Below are 15,406 nucleotides of genomic sequence, written 5' to 3' on the forward strand. Positions count from 1 at the left end.
GTTGTCACAAAGCTAGAATGTTATTACATTTTAAGACCTTTTTTCTTCCTCACTATCGCTACTGCAAGAAGGAACCTACTCAAACGAAATACTATAGTCTGAGAAGTATCACCTTTGAATACTCTTTCCCCATCTGTAATTTTCCGAAAGCCTAAGAGAAGACAAATGGGTTTGATCCACTTTTTCCTTGCTTGCAAGTACGCCGGGCATATAAATATGACATGAGCCTCATCTTCTCTAATGCTCATATCACAGAGTTCGCAGTGGTCAGAGTTATTTTTATTCATTGACTCTGATCTACACACCCATTTGGAGGTTCTGGATTTTAATTGTAGAATGCCATAGCGGTACTTTAAATACAGTGGGCCTCATTTATGGGGGAAAGCCCCATATGAAAGTGCTTGCGTCAGTCTTACGCCTGCTGTGAGGCAGGCGCAAGATTTTGATGCAACAGCATCCTAAAAGTGATGCAGTGAAATCTCATAGATTTCACTGCGTCACTATTACGAGGCTTTTTGCGGAGGAACGCCCCCTCTGCATACATTATACCTGACGCAGGTATAATGTGGCGTAGGGGTTTAAAAAGTGATGCATCTACCTAGATGCGCCACTTTTGAAATATGGCGCAACAAGGCGCATATTTTACGCCGCTGGTGCATCACAAAATGTGACGCACCGGCGGCGCAAAACTGACGCAAGGCCTCATAAATAAGGGCCAGTGATTTTGCCATTGATGGTAAAATTTCATCCATAAAACATTCAAATTTACATTCGCTTTTGACATCAAAGAATTTAAGAGTCAATTTCCCAATTTTAGAGTTATGGAGTGGGTAACTATAGATATGTTCCCAATATCGTGCCTTTAGTAACTTTTTTGAACCAGAGTTCAAGGAATCGGGGTCTGTCCAAAAGCTATTTAAACCTAGTTTTAGGAACCATTTTTCAATGTGCAATAGCCAACTTATTCTCACAGTATTTTTTATTTGTAAAATTTCCTTGAGAGCTACTCTATAGTCCACTAGTTCCTCAGTGGACCAAAGGCGGACCCAAAAGAGTAGCGGGCGTAGGGAGGCATGGTCATCGGAGCGTCGTACGTTTAGGTTCCAAAATAGAGGAATGAGGGGAGTACAGCCTGGGACAGCTAAGAGTTGCCTAACAAAGCTATTGTCCTGAATTGAAAAGGATTCTCTGGATACATGTCACCATAGTTCTGCGCCATATAGGGCGGCCGATTGAGCTTTGTATTTATATAATTCAATAGCGGGTGATACTGCCTTAAGGAAGCTGCTTTTGTGCTTCCGTATTATTGGTGCTTGGCTTTGTATTAGCGTTAGCTGAGACTTTGCTATTTGTGAGATCCAATTCATTTTAGAGTCAAGGCTGATACCCAAGTATTTAAAATTTTGGACCTGTTCAATATTCTCCTTATTTACACTAAAAACTTTTTTAAAACCTTTGTGCGGGTTGATGGACATAACCTTAGTTTTCGCAGAATTAATTTCAAGGTTTTTGCCCAAACAGTATGAGTGGAATGTGTTTAGTAAATTCTGTAGTCCTTTGGGGGTCTGGGAAATTAAAATCGTGTCATCTGCAAATAGTAATGCCAGAACGGCTTGACCATTCAACTTGGGAGAGTCATGCTCGCAGCCCAAGAGGGTGTCTGGGATGTCGTTAACGTAGAGAGAGAAGAGATTTGGTGCCAGGACACAGCCTTGCCCTACCCCTCTCTCTATGTCAATTTTTCCTGTCAGTTCCCCGTTAGGTCCCCACCTTACTCTTGCGTAATTCCCCTCGTGCAGCCTCCTTAACTGGTGTAATATATCACTGGAAACTCCCATGTCTCCTAATGATTTCCAGAGTTTGCCTCTTGGGACCAAATCAAAAGCGGCCCTGAGGTCCACAAAGGCTACATATAAATGAGAGTTCCTTATATTAATATATTTCGAAACTAAACATAAAAATCTAAAAACCTGGTCCACTGTGCTAATTTTGGCTCTAAGCCCTGCCTGATATTTTGTCAAGATAGAGCTATCTTCAATCCAGATATTAAGCTTATGTAGGAGTTGGCGTGCAAAGATCTTTTGGAGTACATCCAGAAGGCTAATTGGTCTATAGTGGGCCGGATTAGATCTATCACCCTTCTTGAAGATGGTTACAATTTCTGCACTCCGCCACGTCTCCGGTATTGGAGCCCCTCTTAGGATATCATTACTAAGTAAATTAATGTACGGAGCCCAAAGGAGATTTTCATGTTTCCAAAGATCCCCAGGGATTCTGTCTGGGCCAGGAGCTTTACCCTGTTTAACTGCATTGATGGCACGTATAGTCTCCGATAGGCTAAATGTTAGAAGAGTAATGCACGGGTTAGCTTTAAAATTCTCTAGTGTGCAATCGTCCTCATCTTCCCCACCACCACATGAATACAGGGCTGAAAAATGCTTGACCCAGACACTTTCCTCAAGGAATCTATCCCTTGATGGAGTATTTTCTTTTGAATCATTCGCAATCAGTTTCCAAAAGAGGGATTGGTCTTTTATTTTACATGCTGCGAGCAGGTCTGTCCAAACTCTACCATCCCATTCTCTTTTTGCGAGGTCGAGTATCTTTTTGTATTGCAACCTTTTCTCTCTGATAATATTAATCTGATTATCTTTTATGGCTTCTATCAATTCGGTTTTAGCATGACGGTAGGCTTTATTGTACCAACGGCCTTCCTTCGGGTTATGCTTTATTTTGCCCGTATGTGCCTGTTTAGTCTCTTTTAAGAAGATCTCTCTAAGCTGTGATATCAAGTTCTTGTGTAATTCAGCTAAGAGGATACTTTCTCCGTTGTTATCAATTAATGGAGACATAGGAGTTACATAAGAGTCATAGATTCTCTTAATGATTCTTTTGTTACCCATTACTGCAGGCCATTTCAGAGCCCTACGGGTATTGGATTCTAGAGGGTCCTCAGACGGGGGGGTTTTTGCAGGGATTTATCTCCCGAGTGGGGGTAACTAATGTTTGAGAGATTGATAAGACTAAAAGGAGGTGGCAGCTTTCTATGCGGTGGTCCACCTTTAGATCTAGGAGAAATGGCCATAGGCACATTGAGACCAATATATAGTCTAGGTGACTGGCACAACAACCTCTTCTAAATGCAGGTTTACTTGGACAATCCGACAACAGACGTCCATTGCAGGCGCGCAAACCGTGTTCCATTGTTAACTTTAATAATTGCAAGGCCCCTTTTGAACAAGCAACCGTGTTATTTGTGTCAATACAAGGGATGTTGTTGGCACTATCTTCCTCCCCATAAATGTCTTCTAGCCCCACCACTGGTTCAAACTTTCTATTGAAGTCTCCTCCAATGATCAGCTTAGTTTTGTGGTCTAGGCCGCAGATGAAGTTAGCTAATTGTATAACTGTTTCTGAGTCCTTGTTAGGGGATTGTGGTCTGTTATAAATGTTAATCATACAGAACGACCAACCTTTTCCATATTTAAATTTTATCGCCAAAATATCTGGATTGTTACAATCTATTTGTTTCACAACAATTCCTAGTGTTATTCTTACCCAGATTATCAGGCCACCAGATGGTCTGCCCTGTTCAGGTTGCTAGCTGGGATGAAAAAGGATCTAAACCCTACTTTAAAAACATTTTCTAAGGCCCAGGTTTCCTGAAACATAATAAAGTCCCCCCTGTTAATATATTCCTGCCATGTTGGGTCTGGGATGTTTTCCCCTATGCCCGCAATGTTCCAAGATATTATTAATAACCTGGAGTTGACCTCGTCCCTAATAGGTGCGGCTATTAAGCTATCAATCGTACTTATATTCTCTACAGTTTTGGGATTTAGCAGATTTCCTCCCTACTCATTGAAGTGGAATCTGTAGCCTGAGTGACTGATTCTATAGAGTTACACACACTGGTATTTGCATGGGTGGAATTTGTTGTTATTATGGTTTTACCCATTTCGTGTGTATCTCCCAGTCAATAGACATCATCTAACCCATAGAGTGGTGAAAAACGATTATTTGTAACCGCCCAGGGGTTAGAAACATAGCCATCTGCCATCACCATTTGGGTGGGGATTTGGTGAGTTCTGTTCTGCCACATTTCCCTCGGTCTATAGAAGTAAGTAAGGTCTTTCGTGCAAATTGGGCCCTTGTTCATGTACTGGTATTCTTCACAGATAAATCTCACTACTTTGCTGTCTCTAAAGTTGACAATGATTATATCCCCTTGGGTATCTTTTGATTTCCTGCCTATCCAGTTGGCTCTTCTAACAAGCATCACCTCTCCATACAAGTGATTGTGGATTGGTCTGGTATTGTTCAACCAAAATGTCACCTTGTTCTTCAGTTCTTGATAAGATTCCGATCTCCCATTTTTTAATTCAGGGACACCCGTAAGAACAATAACATAAGGCAAGTACTCGGGTGGTAGGTCAACTGTGGCCAGGGGAACTCTTGTGATGCTAGCCTCCGTCTTTTCTTTGTTATTTCCTACTTCTTTTGGGCAGGTATCAGTTTTAAGATCATTGTTTACTTTGCATGGTATAGTGTGCTGTATAGACTTATCCGAAAGCCTATTGTTCTGTTTTTTTGGTTGTTTATTAGTACTAGGGCCCTTTTGGACTGCCACCCTTGAAGTTTTATTTACAATTGGACCAGCTCTGGGTCCCATAGTAGTAGTGGCTGGATCCTTTGGGGGAAGAACCATACTCTTTATGTGACCTCTAACTTCCAATTTTATCAGATTTTTTAATGAGGTGAAGTTGTCAAGGGTTAGCAGTTCAAGTTTCTCCAATTTATTATTAACCATTTTGATCCTTTCAAGAAGAGGGAGAATCATTGATTTAACAACTTTTTCTATGTGTACCATTGACATTTCAACCTCTTCTGTGGAAGCCGAAGGGACCTTCTCTACATAGTTAACTCTCGAGTTTTTGGTAGTAGCCCTAGGTGCAGTGCCAGATGTTACTGGTGCTTTAGCTACCTGTACGCCTAGATCAGGTAATGGAGGATTCGTCGTTTTTACGGCTTTTTGTTGCCTCACTTTCTTTAGGTTTTAATCCTGTTCCTTTGTGTAGTTTCCCTGATAGGTTTATGATTTAGGGCTTGTGTGCTAGCTAAGACAGATGTACCACTGTCAATTGTTGGACCGAACTACTGCACATTTATTTGTTCAGCAGTGCCTGATCTGTGAGAGCCCTCCCTGGTGTGAGACACCGCCAATCCCTCCAGTGCATTAGGTGACTCAACCTGCAGAGCTGGCCCTAGTAGTGAAGAGTTTAGGGAAAAGGAGAGGTCTGTACTTAGTTCAGCAGCAGGCTGCAAGTTAGGTGTTTGGGAAAGGCTACTACTATTGTGGTGTTGTTGCCCCACTAAGGTGTTTTGTGTGGATAGGTCATTAGAATTGCTAGAGTGATGATCGGTTCTAGGAAGTTCTATGAACGAGTCCACAAGTAGTGAAATGGAGTTGTCTGCCTGTGTCACCATGGTGTCAGATTGTATTTGTTGCAGACACATGTTAGGGGGCAGGGAGAGATGTCTCTCCGTGTTTTCAATGGCAGTAACAACCACCCCAATTGTCTTTTGAAGCATCCTGTCAATTGCTGTGAGAGTGGGCAATGGAGTTGTACCATTCTTTTTCAGTCTAGAGCTTGATCTTGTTTGGACAGGAGTGTTTACCCTCATGTCGTAATATAAAGGACCAACAGTTAGTTAATTTACAATACCTTGTAGTCCACGAAAGGGATGTCAGCAAATGGGGCCAAGGGGGGTGGCCCAGCCCGGCCTCTTCCGGCCCCGGACGGCCACAGACGGCCCGCCCTTTGCCCGGGCTTCACCCGGCGCTCCCGCGCAGCGTGGGACTGATCCAACATAATAGAAAATATGGCGGTCTGGGGCGGGGCTCACAGTGTGCGCAGGCCAGGTGTGTGCGGCCGTGCAGGGGCTCCTGGGAGAGTGAGTCCCTGCAGCGCGATGCTCCTCCCCTGTGTTACTGCCCTGCCACCTCACGGGGACAGTGTCTATGGCACCACCTGCAGCGAGATGCGGCACCCACGAAGCGGGTGCCGCAAGTTGTGGGGGGTGCGGCTGCAAAGACCGCAGGTCCACACGGCCAAAGAAATCCGCCAACCAGGGTGCGGCGTCCTCAGGTACGATAGGGTTGATGTCCGCGCTAGCAAAAAGAAGTGAAATGTCCCGTAGTCTCCAGAGATGGTGGGGCTTTTCAGCTGTTTGCCAGTCCGGGGGCAGGGCTCACAGGGTGCGCAGGCCAGGTGTGTGCGGCCGTGCAGGGACTCTTGGGAGAGTGAGTCCCTGCAGCGCGATGCTCCTCCCTGTGTTACTGCCCTGCCGCCTCATGGGGACAGCCTCTATGGCACCACCTGCAGCGCGATGCGGCACCCGCGAAGCGGGTGCGGCGAGGAGTCGGGGCGGCTGCAAAGCCCGCAGGTCCACAGGGCCAAAGAAATCCGCCAACCAGGGTGCGGCGTCCTCAGGTACGATAGGGTTGATGTCCGCGCTAGGAAAAAGAAGTAATTCCTTAGTCTTGCCTTCATTTGCATCAAGAGGGTGACCCCTGGGTAGTATAAGTGCGTTCCCATGAAACCACCCATGGTTTTACACACAAAGCCCGATCTCCTAACAGTTGAAAACAGGGCTTTACACCTTACAAGTATGCCTCCTTGAGGCAGGTGCAAAGGCGAAGAAAATATTTTTCTCTCTAATCTTTTCAAACTTTGCATGTGTGCTGCACTGTATGCACACACGCACAGGTGGGAAAAGTTTTAAAGTAGGTGTGAGCATAGCTTCTTGTACTGGACGTTTAACCTTCCAGGGCAACAACTATGCTAGAATTCACACACACACCTTTGTACTATGACTGAAAGGTGTGTATGGTGCAAGGCAGTTGAAAGTGAGCTACTGTTTGGGAAGAGAGCAACAGTGCCACAACTTAATACATAGGGCATTTTCCTCTTCTCCCCCTGGTAGTAATACACCTTACTGTGCTGCTTTGCATGAAATATTAATGAATCTGCCTCTGTATCTTACATGATTATGTTTGCAGTTTTACTTAGCAGGAAGTCGACCTGAGGGTATTGGATCACTTTACATGAGCACCAGGTCACATTCATTTTTTTGTTTTTAGTCCACGGGAGATTAAGTGATTTGCCCAAAATTGAAGGACGTTCAGCTCATGCCAAGACTAGAGCCTCGTTCCCCAGTCCCAAAGTCAGCTGCTCCGGCCATAACGCCACATCCTCCCAACAACAGAAAAGAAAGATTTGCTGGTGGCAGACATCTGAGGAAACTGAACGTGGACTGGCTTTGCAGTGATTGAAAACTTTCTTACACGTCACTACATATGATAAGTTTCTAGGTCTTTGTTGGAACTAGTCACATCTGATGCACCAGCATTCCATGCGACCATCACTAACACATTCCTGCTGGCACCAAAAAAATAGGAAAGTATACCTGTTTCCCTTTGGACAGAAAAAACAACATACCCTTGAGCCTTGAGGTGTTCTTTTCATATCAACCCACGCAGAGCGTTTGAGAGCCAAAGTGGTGAAATGCTGTCTGTATTGTCTGTACAATTGGCTGCCATCTTTGCCAAATTCCTACAGTAAACAAACCTCCAGGGCGTGAAATGGCTGCCTGGACCAGGGCACACAAATACATCTCTATTTAAAACCAGAGCTGAGGTTAACATTCCTGAGTCATGTCATTGTCTCGTCTGTATCTCACTCCCTACCTCAGCATCGCCACAATGCAGGCAGGAGCCACGAGTGAGTGTTGTCTGCTTTTCAATTGTGCAAGAGGAGTTTTGTTTCAGTTTCTTAGGAGAATCAGTAACTAAGCCACCTCAAGGCCAAGCAATAATTGCATAGCTCATGCGTGAAAACGCAAACAGTTTTTCTCACACAATAAAGTACGACAGCTCCAGCCAAGTTATGTAGGACTGTGTAGTCAGACCTATTTTGGGAACAAACGACGTGTTGGTTATAAGTTTTGGTTATAAGAGCACCATACATAGGGGCATATTATCGCGTTTTATCGGCAGGAAACTGCCGATAAAACGTTGATAATGAGGTTGATAATACCCCCTTGTTAATTCCCATAGAAGTCCATGTTAACATCAGAACATGTGGGGGCATATTATCAAGGGGGTTTATCTCCGCTTTTTTGGCTTTAAAGCCAAGAAAGCGGAGATAAAATTATCTCCCTATTACCAAGCTGTCGCTAACACCAGTTAGTGACAGCTAAAAGGAGATAGCGACCATCTTGGGCCCCGCTTTGCATGTCAGTGATATTTATCACTAATGACATGCAAAGTGGGCGTGCCAAGATGTTAGCGACTGGAAACAGTCCCTAACATCGCTATCTCCTATTACCAACTTTTGGAGATATTCGCGCTAAGCGCGATAATGCATGATAATGCATGAATATCGCTGACTTTTCAGCGATATTCATGCATTGCGGCCGTTTTTTATCGCATTTGCGATAAACCTTGCTAATAGCAAGGTTTATCTGCGATAAAAATCGGCGATGTGCGGCGATAAGTTTTGTCTCTAAGCAAGTTAGAGACAAAAATTATCGCTAGTTGTTGGTAATATGCCCTGTGCTTCTTTGGGAATTAACAAGGGCGTATTATCAAGCCCATTATCGCTGTTTTATCGGCAGTTTCCTGCCGATAAAACGGTGATAATTTTTACACCGGTCCTTGATAATATGCCCCATAGTTCGCCGGCTATCAGAGGTACCAAGTATCCTGTTTTGACTGAGTATGAGTAAGCTGAAGGGAAATTTTTCCAAAGTAGGCGAAATTGGTAATTTTTTATTGAGTAACATTTCCAAGGTAATTGTTCAAGCATCCCCAAAACTCAGCAAAAGAGCTACTTCCTGTTAAAATAAAATGATCTGACAGAGAAGAAGGGGAATTGGTGGAGAAGGCACTTAGGAGAGAGTCAAAGCTCATTAGATAGCTCGTAGGGAATATCCTGCCTCCTCAGAGACGTTTTAAGGCATGGGCAAAGTGGGTATTGCCCAGGGCCCCACCTTCCAAGGGGCCCCTGTGAAAGTGTTTTTTTTTTATGTCTCTGACTTCTATTTCTTTATCCTTTAATGCATAAGCAACTCTTTTTTGACATCACACTTTTAAAAGCAGGCAGCTCCTGAACGATGAGCAGCACAAACACATTCCTTCTCATCCCTTAGTCAAAAAGAAAACCACTCAATCTTGCTCCTTCTTTGGCAACACGCCAATCATCTTGAATGCCCTTCCAAAGGAACTACGTTGCAACCCCTCCTGCATTGACCCTCCTACATTGCCTTAAAAAAAGACCTTAAACTGCATCTCCTTGGCAAATACTGGGGTCCTTCATCAGACCTTTGACCTCCTCTGATCCTACCCTCCTCTACTTCACTCCCTCCCCTTTTCCTCTCCCTTCCCCCGTCTATCTCCCCATGTCTACTCCCACCTCCCTTTCCTCCTCCCTCTGTTAACCCCTTCCGGCTGACCATCCCCCCCTTCTCCCAACCAGCTTTTCCCCTCGCCTTTCCTCGTTCGAAATTTCTGCTTCTCCCACAGGTCAGCCCTTAATCTCTTCCTCCCCCCAGCCTCTCTGCATGAAAATGTATATGCTCTTGCAATGTCTCTGTATATTAGACCTCATTGGAATGTGTTTTTGCTTTTATTTATTGTTTATATTGTGAGTTTTTTTTAGCACACATGTAAAACGCTCTGATACCTCCGGGTCGGATGTATGACGTTACAATGCATACTTTTACCATGCATGCCTTTACAACACGGTTTTTACAACTCATGCCTTTACAATGCATAGTGCTTTGGGGCGCTGGATAGTGAATAGTTTAATTTACTATTCCAACTCCAGTCCCCGTGGATAGTAGGGAAGGTGTTGGATAGTAAATTAAACCTATTCCCTATCCTAGAGCGCCCCTCAGCGCAATGCGTTGTAATGGTTTGTGTTGTAAAAGTTGCGTCGTAAAGGCACTGCGTGGTAAAAGTTGCGTTGTAAAGGATGTTTCCCTCCGGGTCTAGCCAGCCTATATGTTAAACCTTTCAAATAAATTAACACTCTCTGATAACCAATATAGCAAATGGTGTCTAATGATTGCCACACAAAGGCGCTACACAGAAAATTATTTTTATGTGTCGGAAAGCTCAGTTTCTGAGAAAGGGCATATCTCAGTCAGGAAAGAGTGACTCTGGACCTCTGACAAAACGTGAATCCACAGCTGCATCATTTTGTATAAATAGGACATTTTCATACTTGTCACATAATGCATCAAGTGCTGCATACATTTTCATATTTTTACATAAAAATGTTTCTCGAACAAGCATATAAAAAATGTGTGAGATTGCTGCACGTAGGGTGTAAATGTACGTATGGAACTTTGGAAAAGTTAGCTGGCCGGCTTTAGGCTGTTGATTACTATATATAGGCATTTAAAAACGGGGCTATTTTTCACAGACAGATCGTGTAAATGCACGTACAGTGCAGAATGGCTTTTGTCTTCAAGAACTAGCAAAATCCATAAACATGTAAATGTAATTCAAACAGGGTGGAAAGACCAGTTCCTTATTTGACATGGAAAATTGTGTTTTATTATTTAAATGCACATTTAAATCAGAGGTAAGCTCTAAAAACAACAGTAATTTCTGTTGCTCATTCGCGGCTTCAAAAGAAAGAGTTCCACATATGGTGCATGTCTCTTGTATTTCCAAAGTCTTGAATCCAAAAGTGCTTCTAAGTGAGGTATGCACATTTTAACTATAAATGTGTGTTTTTTCAGGCTTTTGCTCAATGACAAGAGCCTACTGACAGTCTATAGAGCAAACACAAGGTAAAGCCAAATTTGAAGACACAGGTATGTGTCCAATAAACTAGGCTAAACAATGTCAAAATAGATACTTAATAATGTCACAGAACGTTTTGCAGAATTCACATCAAAATGTGTAATATACTTCATTATTAGCCTCTCTTAGTTGAATAATGTGCCTGTTTGTAACATAAACCAGAAAAATCTGCAACATAGTTTAGTGCCACATAATTCAAGTGGCCCCCAGATAGTATGTCTGATTTGTCGGCATCAAGGAAGAGTACAGTTCCAAAAAACTACTCATTACATTGAGGTATAGAAAGTTCTCACTAACTGGTTTGAGGGGAATTTCAACGAGAGTTGGATCAGATAACTTCGCAAGTTGTACTCTTGCTGCTTAGGGCCTCATTACAATGCCGATCGAACGAGCGTCCGACCGACGTTATGTCAGAAATGGAACCGACCGACAAGGAGTCGGCGGTCCTGCTTCCCATATTAGGATGCAACCACCTACACTTTTGTGTGAGTTTACATTGGTTTAGGAATTCTTAAACTGCATATTAATTGTAGGTAGGTTTTTAGTGTGGAGTCTCCGCAGTCGGGGTAGAGATTTCTGCACATAAAAAGATACAACATGCCCATCTTTTTATGTATGTAGTTCTCCACCCAGACTGCGGAGTCTACACACTCATTAACGTTTTATTAAAATAAAATATTGTGAATTAAAAAATGAATGCAAACTTACACAAAAGTGTAAGTTTACCGCTGTGAATCTGACATATGGTCATTTCCTATGTGTAGCCATATCTCTAATTTTCAGTGTGAAAATATAGTAGGAGTTGCATTTCTTTTATTCTCTACCATTGTATATTCCCGATATGCTTGACATTCTTATAGCCTCTGTGTGTCTTACCATGAATGATCTCACCATTGAATAAACCTCTTCCACTTGCCTATGAGCTCGGTGGATGTTCTCTTGTGCTCCATAATATACCAAAACCAAAAAATTGAGAACCAAAACAGTAACAGACCCAACTTTCATGCCCCACCAAACCATATAGAATACATTTTGCCTTCACATTACAAAGATTGCAACTGTGGGTTATCACCAAATTTTCCATCCTTTAGGAGCGTGTCACAGCAACTATAGTGCCCCGGTGTAGGAGACCCTTGCTTGATCAACCAGCACCTCGAGGAAACCCCCATAGTGTTACATGTTGCCTGTTGAGGATGCTTATGTCAGCTGCTGTTCATGGACTGTGCATTGGCCTCACAATATCATCTGCCAGACTGGGTATCGGCCCCTGTTTTCTCGCTCCCCATTGTTGCAAGACCCGTTGATCCCTGTTTCAGAATCCAAACCATGATCTGATGTCAGTACTCAAAAAGATTTTACTTAGTTGTAGAACTTCAGCCATCACCTGTGCCCTTTCCATAGACACCTATTCATCAGTAGGATGGCTTTTTGTTCTACGGTGTAACCTCATTCTCGATCGACTAAGATTGCATCCTCCTCTGAATGTCTCACCCTCTGACTTGATCAATGCCCCTTTCATTTGTAGCCGGGACAAGGCCACCTCAGGGGACTAGAAGCACCGTGTCACCTCCCCCTCTACAACTCATAGCTTCACAGAGAACAAGGAACAGCTCCATGTTCAGTCCCTTTGTGCATTCAGGCAAGCTAATCATGTGAATATTATTATGTCTACAACATCCCTCTGAGTCTTCTGCTCGCAGTTGGAGTGCTTTCACTTCAGATTTCAAGATTTGTATTTGCTGTTTGGGTTTGTATTTCTTACAGCATGGGGCGCATCAAGGTTATTGCCAATTTGTTGTCATCAACCCTCTCCTGCAGTTTATGCTATCTATTCTAAGCAGGTTCATCTCTATTGTGACTTCATTAATCTTTGCTTCCTGTGTATTTTTGGGTTCAAGGATCACCTGTAATATCCTGTGAAATTGCCCTGTGGTGTTTCTTTAGAGTAGATTATACCTGGCTCAAGGGGCTTGCCTCCAGAAAATATCGTTGACAGCACTTCCATTATATGCTTGGAGGGGCGGAGTTGCGTGGCTACTTTAGGTTTAGCCATATTCTAGCATGGGTTGTCAGTGTCATATAACCCAATCACACATAGAGAGCATTCATGTGTCTGCTCTAAGATACTCAGTTTCAAAATGCTTTATTGGGTTTGTACAAGTACAACCATATAGCAACATTCATAGATACAATTGAAGTCACTTTTGAAAAGGATTAAAGAATGATGAAACATGCTAAAACAAATTACATTAATACATTAGTACAGCCAATCAAGATAAAACCTGAAGAAGAAAGTAATCACTAGGTATAGCGTCAATATAAACATTTGGTGCGGGGCATGCCAAGTGGGATAATACTAGACAAGAGGCCTATACAGGACATAAAATGCGGTAATGTGTGCAAAATAAGCAAAGATTGGACATAGCATTTTAGCAGCAATTTAGCAATTAATGCAAAGACATATCATGTTAAAAATAATCACTTATATATAGCAGTCGTTTTAGCATTTGATACAGCATACAAATAGATGGTACAAAATATGAGACCTATGCTGGGCCTAAAGTGACATAGTATGTGCAAAGTACAAAAAAAGAACGTTGTATTAGCAGCAATTTTTAAAACTAGTGCAAAATTTGCCAAATGAGGTAGTATCAGTCGGGGAGAGGCCTAAACTGGGCATAAAGTGCAATAGTGTGTGCAAAATATGCAAGGATAACTAAAGTGCAATGTCTATAACGTCTCTTACGTATTTTAGCAGCAACAAGAGAAAGGCCTGAACTGGGCATAAAGTGCAATAGTATGTGCAAAAATGTGCAAGGGTAACTAAAGTGCAATGTCTATAAAATCTCTTACGTATTTGGCAACAATTATATACAAAAAGTTTTTTAAAAAGTAGGTCCAGAGGGATACATGGCCAAGGGAACAATCGATATGGGATCTAAAAACATAATAATACCAGAAGATCATGTATAAGAGAAATGCAAAGGTTTGGCGATAGCTCACAGTTGGTCAATAGATATCTTTACCAGCGGAGATCATATAATAATTGATTTCCTGTGCCCGATACATTTAAGGACATAGGTGGCTACACGGTAACATATATTAGGGGACGACAGGTCAAACAACAGTTGCATTGCAGCTCTTATATCACACGTACTGTATTCTAAAAATAGTTGCTTTAGATAAAACTTTCTAAAACCAGTATAAAAGTTGCAAAGTAGTAAAAAGTGGCAGATACTCTGTTTCGATTTCCCATCGCATGGGCACGGGCAAGACCCCGGCTTCTTTACAGTGGGGAAGGCCACCAAGTGGTGGACTATGCCCAGCCTCAGGCGTGCAAGAACAAAACGATGGGAATTAATACTGACGAAAGTAAGGTATGATGGGGATCCTGTATTTAGGTTATATTCCAGGTACAATTTAAAAGTACTTTGTGTAGCATACCTCTGCATTCTAATCCCATCTGCATGATCCATATAAGTGGATTTAAGGTCACGCTTCGTTAAAACTGATTCTGTTGGGGTGTCTTTAGAAATATCTTGACCAAAAAGGGAATTATACCAGTGAAAAATGTGTTTTAGCCAGGGGATTTTTAAGTGCTGATCCAGTTTAATACAGTCCAAAATTAATTCCTGGGTAAACTTGGTTTCTTCTTTGGCCCAGATGGATCGCCAGAGGGAGAGGGGGCGTAGTGCAATCAAGTCTGTGGCATGGTGTATGCCCAGCTCCCTATGAATGATTTCGTTGGAGGCTGAGGCAGGAAGACATAGTAAGCGTTTAAGGTACTTGTTTTCTTCCTGCTGAATGGAGAGGGCGATCTGTGAGTTATATCCCCATATCCCTGCACCGTAAAGGGCAGAGGACATGCACCTGGAATTATAAATAGAAATCATCTCCCTTATTCTACGCCCCCCTAGTTTGGAAGAGAATCTGAAGATGCAGTTTGTATTTCTAATCATCTTCATGCCTATACAGGATTGCTCACTTGCCCATCTCCCATCCCCTGAGAAAGTAATGCCTAGGTAACAAAAATGTTGCACAGACTCAAGTTTATCCCCGTCAAGGAAGAATGACTTGCTTTTCTTTAATTTCTTCCCGCAGGTCATAGTCATAGTCTTACCTTTATTAATTTTAAGCATTCTGCCTTTAATAAAAACATTAAATTTGTCGATTAGCTTTTGGAGCCCATTCGCGGTCCTGGAGATCAGGACCGCGTCGTCCGCGTATAATAGGACGGGTATTTGTTTACCATTTATCCTGGGGGCATCAGCAAAAGACTCTTGTAAAAACTGATCGACATTGTTTATAAAAAGGGAGAACAGCAAGGGTGCGAGAACGCACCCTTGCCTAATCCCTCTACCTATTTTAAAAAAGGGGGTACACTCTCCATTTGGTCCAAATCTAACTTTACTTGATAGGCTGCTGTACATTCTGGCCAACAAATGAATAATTTCGGGGGGTGCGCCCATAGCCAGTAATGTTGGCCAGAGCAATGTGTGTTCCACTAGATCGAACGCCGAGCTTAGATCG

The sequence above is a fragment of the Lissotriton vulgaris genome, chromosome 7, assembly GCF_964263255.1.
Source record: "Lissotriton vulgaris chromosome 7, aLisVul1.2, whole genome shotgun sequence".
Taxonomy (NCBI): domain Eukaryota; kingdom Metazoa; phylum Chordata; class Amphibia; order Caudata; family Salamandridae; genus Lissotriton; species Lissotriton vulgaris.